Here is an 8507-nt window from a genome sequence, read left to right as displayed (position 1 = left end):
GAGAGAGAGATACAAGATAATTTATTGTAGCACTATTTATAAGAGCAAGAAAGGATACAATCAAAATGCTCATCAAAGGTGACTAGATGAATAAAGTATGATACTTCAACATATTGGAATATCCAAAAACTGCAAAAAGGAAAGAGGAACATCTCTAAATTCTCCTATGAAGTAATCTCCAGGTTATATTAAATGAAAAAAAAATAAAGTGGAGAAAAATGTGTACAGACTGGCATTTATTTAAAAATGTCTTATCATGCCAGAAAGCAATAAAGCTATCAAAGGATACTATGGTTTTATGAAAAGGACTCAGAATAAAATGGTGCAGTCACTTTGGAAAAAAGTTAGGCAGTTCCTCAAAAAGTTAAAACAGTTACCACATGACCTAGCAATTCTACTCCAAGGAATATAGCCAAGAAAATTAGCAACATGAATCCACACAAAAACACATATATAAATGTTCATTAGCAACATTATTCATAATAACCAAAAAGTGGAAACAACCCAGATGTTCATCAACTGATGGAAGATAAACAAAATGTGGTACATCCACACAATGAAATATTATTGAGCAATAAAAATAAATGAAGTCCTCACTCATGCTACAGCATGGATGAACCTTGAAAAGATGTTAAGTGAAAGAAGCTAGTCACTAAAGGCCACATATTGTATGATTCCATTTATATAAAATGCCCAGTACAGAAAAATCCATAGAGACAGAGTAGATTAGTGGTTGCCAGGAGCTGTGGAGGGGAATGGGAAGAGCTAGGGTACCCATTAGTACTGCTCATGGATATGGGATTTCTTTTTCGGATAATGAAGGTATTCTGCAATTAAATGGTGATAGTTGCACAACTTTTTGACTATAATAAAAACCATTGAAGTGTACACTTTAACTGGTGACTTTTATGGTATGTGAATTGTTTCTTAATTTAAAAGATATATATATTGCAAGTTTAATATATTAATCACCAAATAAACAACACAAAAGCCCTAAGGTGCCAACTTAAATAAGTTCCCATTAGCCAAAGATGGGAAATTTGAGCAACAAAATATAGCTAAAAGTGATTAAAACATATCAGATATGTTTAAATCCATTATTTGAAGCATTCCAGGGAATCAATTCATTATGTTGAAAACTATTAATCATAAAAAATAAGCACTCATTCTGTCTTCTCCGTACAAATTATGTCTAAGGGTTACAAAATAGTTGATGAGTAGAAGATTCTGTTTACAGAATTATTTAAATTAATTAACAGCAAAGGACTGCTAGAAATAGAATGTTCTCATTTGCAACTCTGATGAATTGATAGATCTATGAAATACTTAACAATGACTGATAACATCACAAAAATAGAGATAATCAGACAGTATGTATTTCCAATGAAAGCATCTAATAACACCCATGAAGTATTCTTGCCCTCAAAAATATCTACCCAAAATCTGATTGGGCCTCAGTAAACAAAGGAACTTGTTAACTTTGCAGGGATGAAATTTTCATAACATAGATTGTGAAAAACTCTACAGGATAAAACAATCTGGTCTCTTCAACAACTACAACAATAACAACATTGTAAGAAACAAAGGACACAAAAGGATGAAGTGTAACTGATAAATAACAGACTTAAGAGACACATGAACCAATGCCAATATATAAGACTTACTTGAATCTGATCCAAGCAATTAAAAATGTAAGAAAATAAAACATTTTTATTGGACCATTAAGGAATTATGAACACAATATTTGATAATGTTAATAAATAATTGATTTGGAGATTATGAAGATTACTTTTATGTATCAACTTTACTGGCCATGAGGAGCCCAGATATTTGGTTGAACATTATTCTGGGTGTGTCTGTGAGGGTGCTTTTGGATGAGATTAACAGTTAAATTGATAGACTGAGTAAAGTAGGTTGTTCTCCCTAAGTGGATGGATCTCATTCAATCAGTTAAGGCCTGACTAGAACAAAAAGGCTGATTCTCCCTTGAATAGACAAAAGGAACTCTTTGTTCCTTACTGCTCAAGTAGGGATATTGTTCTCTTCTTGCCTTCAGACTGGAACTGAAAAATCTGCTCTTCTTAGATTTTGAGCCTTCAGACTGGAACTTACACCATCAGCTCTTCTCAGGTCATCAGAATCGGACTGGAACTACACATGGGCTCTCCTGGGTCTCCAGCTTGCCAACTGTAGGTTTTGGGACTTTTCAGACTCTGTAAATCATGTAGCTAATTTCTTATAATAAATCTTCCCCTTCTCTCTATCTTTATCTCTATCTTCTATTAGTTTTGTTTCTCTGGTGAACCCTAATGCAGGGATAATGTGTTATGGTTATATTTAAGAATCTGTATCTTTTATAAATACATATATAAATAGATTTATAGAAATAGTAATATAAAAATCCATTTATAAATGCTTATATAAATGTAAATTTAAAATATTTACAGATAAAATGTCTGACATTTGCTTCGGAATAATATTGGTTGAAGGGAAAATAAAGATTTAGATGAAACAAGATTAACTGTCTGTTGATAACTGTTAAAGCTGGGTGATGGAAACATGGGGTTTTCACACACTATTCTCTCTACTTTTGTATATAATTAAAATTGTCTTTAGTAAAACATAAAAAATGGAAGTTGAAAAATGGGAGTAGTATGGGTGTTGCCTTTTTTCACAACAACTGAAGAATCATTTGACTCTTTATAACATATGCAAGTAGCCGGGCTCGGTGGCTCAGCCTGTAATCCCGCGCCTTTGGGAGGCTGAGGTGAGTAGATTGCCTGAGCCCGCGGGTTCGAGACCTGCCTGGGCAACTTGGTGAGACCTCATCTCTACAATAAATCAAAAAATCAGCCGGGCATGGTAGCGCATGCCTGTAATTCTGGCTACTCGGAAGGCTGAGGCGGAAGGATTGCCGGAGCCCAGCAGGTTGAGGCTGTGGTGGCCAGGAGCGGCCACTGCACTCCGGTCTGGGCGACAGAGTGAGACTCCAACTCAAAAAAAAAACCAAACAAAAACAAAACAAAACATATGCAAGTAAAAAAAATTTATATATATACATATTTTTTTTGAGTTGGAGTCTCACTCTGTCGCCCAGGCTGGAGTATAGTGTCACACTCATGGCCATTCCAGCATCGACCTGCTGGGTTCCTTCCACCTCAGTCTTCCAAGTAGCCAGAACTACAGGTGTGTGCTACCATGCCTGGCTAATTTTTTTTTTTTTTTAGTTCACAAGTTTATTATGAAAAACAGTGCAGTGCTCTTGTGCAGTAACATCGTCTTACAGGAAGGGGAAAAAACAGTTCTGTTCAAAACAACTCACCAGGTTCTGACAATAACAAAGAACGACATTTGAGAATGAAATAAACTGAGTGACAAATCATATAATTAAATTAAACGGAATCCCTGAAAATAAACAAAATGATTTCAAAACTCACAAGTAGAGGGGAGGCCTTGGTACTTATTTTTTAAAATATTCATTAAGCTCCAATGATTGTTTGCTGCTATCCTTATCTACAGTCATGCTGAGTAAAGCTATAGCTAAATGGAAGTTAAATTGTATTCACGAGGTGTTAATGTTTACATCTTATTATCTGCAGTCTCTCAGAGAAAGCAAAAGTAACTACGAATAGCACTATGCCAGAAACTGGTTTCTTGACCAACAATGTCGCTTCAGCATGCACAACAATGTCGCTTCAGCATGCACAACATTGTCGCTTCAGCTTGCAATGAACTGGTTCATTCTAAAGTGGTCATGGCTATTGATGACAAGAGGCTTTGTATTTTTATATGGCACATCTTTCGGTCCGTGTGAAAACAAGTTTTTTGAATGTTTACTATTTTCTGACACTTTGGAGTTACTGTTGCTCTTCCCATGTCCATTAGGTCAATATATGGTTCATGGCAATACTGTACAAGTTTAAAATTTCATTACAGGAAGTAGTCTGGGGTACGACGAGTAACATGTGGCTCGCCTCTACGAGGTGCTGGGTCAAACTGCAAGAAAGAGTATTTTAGAGTATCATCAAGTTCCCTGATTGCAGCTTGGTTATCACAACGATAACACTAGTTTGGAGCACTGAAAATTGTGACTACATTCCGGTCATGGCATCAGTTATACCCCTCCATCACCAGCTGGTGAGCTCTAGACACCAATGTGAGGCCATTGGCATGATTAAATGTCTCAGAAATATCTTGCCCAAAGGTATAACCAGCTCCTCGAGGAGATATACCCCAACCACCACGGTCATCTCGATCTGACCACAGCAAGTCACACATGGGACCCTCATGGGGAACTTCTTGTAGGCGACCAAGTGTTCTGATGTGATCCAGTGTATCTATGGATGCGGATAGGCCACCATGTAGACAGAAGATCTGCCCATCCACCAAGGCAGTGAGAGGAAGATAGTCAAAAAGATCTGTAAAATATTTCCAAACACTTGCATTTCCATATTTTCTTAAACACTCATCATAGTGTGATCTGTCTGCTCTCATGATTTCCTCGAAGAATAGTAATGCGTTCATGGTAACAAACCTTAAGAGCTACAAGCAGTGTAACTGTTTCAACTGAATAACATCCTCTGTCAACATAGTCTCCTATAAACAAGTAATTTGTATCTGGTGATTTACCACCAATTCTAAACAGTTCCATGAAATCATGAAATTGCCCATGAACATCTCCACAGACAGTGACTGGACATCGAACCTCTTGCACGTTGGATTCTTTTGTCAGGATTTCCTTGGCCTTCTCGCAGAGGCTTTTGACCTGGGACTCCGACAGCTGCTTGCACTCGTTCAGCTGCTCGATCCACTGGTCCAGCTCCTTAGTGAACACCTTCTCGTCTATGATGCCACCCACCCGAACAGGCTATCTCTCAGCGCTGCTCCCACGCCGCCGCCCGCACACGGGCCACACGCACACACCGCCACCGGTTCCCAGGGTACTCCTGTCGCCACTGACAGCTGGTCGGCGCTGGCCCGCTGGCTCTCCCTGCAGTGCCCGACCTCTGGCCCCTGCGCCTCCTTTTTAGCTCGCTCTGGCTCCGGAGCTCAGCTCTCTGTCTTTTTTTTTTTTTTGTAGAGACGAGGTCTCGCCAAGTTGCCGGGTTGGTCTCAAACCCGTGGGCTCAGACAATCCACTCGCCTTGGTCTCCCAAAGTGCTGGGATTACAGGCTGAGCCATCGAGCCCGGCAATAAGTATATTTTTAAAATTAAAAAGTAAAGACATAGCCAGGCACTGTGGCTCACACCTGTAACCCCAGCACTCTGGGAGACTGAGGCAGGAGGATTGATTGAGTCCAGAAGTTTAAAACCAGCCTGGGCAACACAAAGAGACCTAGTCTCTACAAAAAATAAAAAAGTTAGACTGGCATGGTGGTGCATGTCTATAGTCCTAGCTATTTGGGAGGCTGAGATGGAAAGATCGCATGAGCCCAGAAGGTCAAGACCGTGGTGAGCTGTGATTGTGCCACTGCACTCCAGCCTAGGTGACAGAGTGAGACTCCAACTCAAAAAAAAAAAGTGAAGAGTATCTAATGTGCATATAATACTCAATGGTGAAATTTTAGATGCATTGCATTCAAGTTAGAAACATCAGTGATGCCTACTCCTCAATGCTGTACTGGCGTCTTAGCCATCGCAATAAAACAAGAAAAAGAAATAAGAGCTAAATAAATTGGGAAACAAAGATTAAATTATTGTTGTTTATAGACAATATTGTATGCATAGATAATCCAAAATAATTTACAGACTGCCGGAAAACTGCTGAATATAAAAGCAAGATACAAAAGTCAGTGTTGTTTCCATACACTGTCAATAACCAATTGTAATTAGGTGGCTCAGCCTGTAATCCCGCGCCTTTGGGAGGCTGAAGTGAGTGGATTGCCTGAGCCCGCGGGTTTGAGACCTGCCTGGGCAACTTGGCGAAACCTCATCTCTACAATAAATCAAAAATTAGCCGAGCGTGGTAGTGCGCGCCTGTAGTTCCAGCTCCTTGGAAGGCTGAGGCGGAAGGATCGCCGGCACCCAGCAGGCAAGGCTGCGGTGGCCAGGATCAGCCACTGCACTCCAGTCTGGGCGTCAGAGTGAGATTTCAACTCAAAAAAAAAAAGAAAAGAAAAGGTGGTAGGACAAAATTATATGTATAATGACAACAGATACTGTAAGGTGCATAGGATTAAACCTATCGGAAAGTGGGAAAGTACTTATGAAAAAATTATACATTATTGAAGGACATAAGAATAAATCTGATGCTGGGCTTGGTGGCTCAGCCTGTAATCCCACGCCTTTGGGAGGCTGAGGTGAGTGGATTGCCTGAGCCCGCGGGTTCGAGACCCGCCTGGGCAGCGAGACCTCATCTCTACAATAAATCAAAAAATCAGCCGGGTGTGGTAGCGCATGCCTGTAGTTCTGGCTACTCAGAAGGCTGAGGCGGAAGGATCGCTGGAGCCCAGCAGGTCGAGGCTGCTGTGGCCAGGAGTGGCCACTGCACTCCAGTCTGGGCGACAGAGTGAGACTCCAACTCAAAAAAAAAAGAATAAATCAGAAAAAAGCATAAATATGTCACCTCTCCCCCCAGTTAATCTCTAAAGTCAATGCTTCCAACCAAAAGAGTTCAATAGCACTTTTTGGGAACTAGACAAATGGTTACCAAATTCCACAATCTCAAAATTGTGAGAAATATTTTGAAAATAAAAACAAGGAGGAGGCTTGTTTTGTTTTTTTTTTAACCATGTATTAAGGTCTACTATAAAGCGGTAGTACCTAAAACAGTGAATATTGGGACACATATAGAAAAATGAATCAATGGAACAAACCAGAGATTTCAGAATAGCTTCACACACATTTTGAAATTCGATATAGAGTTAATAGTTGGGAAATGATGGCCTGTTTAATAAATGGAGTAATTAGTTCGCCATGCGGGGCAAAAACAAAGTTGGATTCTTACCTGACATGCACACAAAAATAAATTCCAGGTGGACTAAGGACCTGAATATGAAAAATAAAAGCCAAGCCTGCCAGACGAAAAGAGAGAGAGGAATATCTCTAGGTAGGCAGCACAAGCATTGCCTCAGCCTCTCAAAGTGCTTGGGATTACAGGTGTGAGCCACCACACCTGGTCTTATAAATTTTTCTTCTTGTTTGATCTGGTAGAGAGACTAAAAGGAATCTCATAAAGAGCAAAACCCTTGAGAAGATAAAGTTTGGGCTACAGAGCACAAAAGAAAGATGCTATCCTATTTGGGGTGAGAAATGGTAAGTGGCCATGAGATGAAGGAGATAAATGTGTCGGCTATTTGGGAGGTAGAACCTTCTAGAAGTGATGCTAATTGGATATGTGGGTGGGTGACATTGAAACAGGGAGTCTGCCTTGTTTAAAAGGTGTGACAAAAGGACCTCCTTACCATCAGAGACCCTGTCCCTCCTAAGGGACTCCTAATCTGCTCTAGAGAGAGTCCCAATAATCCACCTTGGGTATGTACTGAAGATAAAGTGAATTCCACAACCAGCGCCACGCAATACCGTCTCACTGATCCGCCTGCTTCCCCTGGGCTGGATTTTCGCTTTTACCCTCAGCTCCAGTGCCTGTCACGTAACTGACGTGAGTCAGGTTGGTCACGGAGCGCGGAAGGGCTGTGGCTGTGCCATCAGACACCGCTCGGGGCTGGCTGCACCCCTGCCTCTGCTGCTTCCTAGTCCTGTTAGCTTCCAGAGCAAGTTGCACATTACTTCTCTGGGCCTCCGTTTTCTACCTCCCAGGGTGATCAACTGCGTTTAGGGTCCAGGAGGCACCTAAAGGCAAGAAAAGAGTCCAGGAGCGGCCAGGAGTCAAGACTTCCTGAGCGGTCTAACCACCGGGCGTTGCTCCTGCTGTCCCTCCAGCCAAGCGCGCCGGGGCTCCCGGCCCAGCTCCTTCCACCCACCACCCTCACCCCTCTTCTCTCGCCTTCCCCCGTCCCCTCAAGCTCCACAAAAGTCCTCACTCTTTCTTCCTTCCTCTCTGGCTCCGGACCCCGCGCCAGTGTCCACGGCCAGGCGTCACTCGCAAGGCCGGCCCCCCCGGGGCTGCGGCCTCGCCCACCCGGCCAGCCCTGAAGATCCTGGGTCCCTCGCTGGCCAACGGGGAGGCCGAGGCAGGGGGCGCGCGCGACAGCGCCGCCAGCTGTGGCGTCCCCGGGCGGCGGGGAGGAGGGACCACCTCTCCCCACCCCCCGGGGTGCACCTGTCTGGAGCGACGGCCCGAGGGGCCGCGGGGGCGAGCATAGATGAGTTCGTCCGCGGGTCGGCGGGTGCTGCCGGCCGGGGAGGCCGCTCGCGTCGCCCGCGTCTCCCGCTCGCTGTCCCTGATCCGCCGCCGCTCTGCGCCTCCTCCCTCCGTCACCTCCCCTCACCAGCCCGCTTCTCGGCCCTCCCGCCGGGCGGGTGCCGGCGGCCTCACTCCGCCCTGCTCTGCGGGAGCCAACTGGCGAGTCCCGAGCGGCCGGGCCTGGGCTGGAAGCCCATAAAA

General features: G+C 43.3%; 1 pseudogene; it reads right to left on the bottom strand.

The window, feature by feature from the left end:
• Positions 1–3883: 3883 nt before the first annotated feature.
• The window catches only part of LOC103256051, a 4871-nt pseudogene continuing 247 nt past the window's right edge, over positions 3884–8507 (bottom strand).

Source organism: Carlito syrichta, unplaced genomic scaffold, assembly GCF_000164805.1.
Source record: "Carlito syrichta isolate Samal-C Ts95f unplaced genomic scaffold, Tarsius_syrichta-2.0.1 Scaffold288873, whole genome shotgun sequence".
Taxonomy (NCBI): domain Eukaryota; kingdom Metazoa; phylum Chordata; class Mammalia; order Primates; family Tarsiidae; genus Carlito; species Carlito syrichta.
The sequence above is the reverse complement of the archived record's forward strand: the minus strand, read 5'-3'. Positions and strand labels throughout refer to the sequence as shown.